Consider the following 472-nt stretch of genomic DNA (forward strand, 5'->3'; position numbering starts at 1 on the left):
CATACAACTACTTTGTAGTCCTAATATTAATATTGTTTTTGTTTTTTTTCACCCACCCACTTAACACTGAGGATATCATTGATTAAAATATCCATAATTTGATTGTGGTTAACCCCTACTAATAATCACAACACTGATGTCATAACCATTTAACATCAAATTTACACTGACTTTGTGCACTAATTCAGTTTTACATTTAATTATGCCGCCAGTACCTGAGGTCACCCTAAATTACTTAAACCTGCTAGCTTTGTGCGTGAAACATATACTACACACATCAAAGTTACTACCTACATCAAGAACATTTTAACCATACCTAAGCACATGAGGACTACCCACACCTATCCACACAGAGAACAATTTGCGTTCACTTGCCAACATCAGAACATCTATCCTCACCTAACCACATCAAAAACATTTCACATCGAGGATACTCTTATCCCCACCTCCCCACATCGAAAAAACACTCAAT

Source organism: Penaeus monodon, chromosome 28 (assembly GCF_015228065.2).
Source record: "Penaeus monodon isolate SGIC_2016 chromosome 28, NSTDA_Pmon_1, whole genome shotgun sequence".
Classification (NCBI taxonomy): domain Eukaryota; kingdom Metazoa; phylum Arthropoda; class Malacostraca; order Decapoda; family Penaeidae; genus Penaeus; species Penaeus monodon.